This window comes from Mandrillus leucophaeus, unplaced genomic scaffold (genome assembly GCF_000951045.1).
Source record: "Mandrillus leucophaeus isolate KB7577 unplaced genomic scaffold, Mleu.le_1.0 Scaffold352, whole genome shotgun sequence".
In the NCBI taxonomy this organism is placed as follows: domain Eukaryota; kingdom Metazoa; phylum Chordata; class Mammalia; order Primates; family Cercopithecidae; genus Mandrillus; species Mandrillus leucophaeus.
The window spans coordinates 2,313,304-2,314,160 of record NW_012103721.1 but is presented as its reverse complement, the minus strand read 5'-3'; positions in this window follow the sequence as shown (position 1 = coordinate 2,314,160).

Sequence of the window (857 nt, the reverse complement as noted above, 5' to 3'; positions counted from 1 at the left end):
GAGCAAGACTCTGTCTCAAAAAAAAGGCATTCGCCTATATTATTTTCTTCCAGTATTTAATTTTTAAAAATTTAAGAAAAATACAGTATATTGCAGCTTTACGTTCAGGGCAAGCTGTGAGGTAGGGCTCTTATTGCCTTGCTTTCCCCCTCAACTGGCTACCCAGCTGCTCTCCGTTCAATAATTCATCCTTTCTCCACTCATGTGGATGTGAAATTCTGAGATGCCACTGTTTTTATATTAAAAGTACAGACATAATTAGACCTTCTTACCTTTCTCCTTAAAAAAAAATAGCTTAGGACCTGAAACAATACCATCCTTGAGCCAATCATTCCAAAGGAATAGGTAAATATTTTTTATGTTTGATATTAACTATCCAGTAATTTGGTATTAGTACACCTGTAATACTCAACACCTTTGAGTATTGTCAAGACTCAACACCTTTGTCCATGCTGCATCGCAATCAAATTTAAGAACGTCAATTCGTTATTTAAAAATGTTAATTGTACAAACAATCCAATTACACTCTTCTTCGTTATTTAAAAATGTACAATTAACATTTTTAAATAACGAAGAAGAGTGTAATTGGAATGTTTGCAACAGAAAGGATAAATGTTTCAGGTGATGGGCATCCCATTTACCCAAATGTTATTATTACACATTGCATGCTGTATCAAAACATCTCATGTAACCCATAAATATATACACCTATTACATACCCACAAAAAATAAAAGTAGTGATAAAACTGTAAACAAGAATGTCAGTTCGCTCAAAACAAAGCTGATTATCACTTTCAATCAAGGTTCGCATCTGGAAGGTCGAGAACAGCACGTCAGAGTTCTCTTGGAAAAGCTCT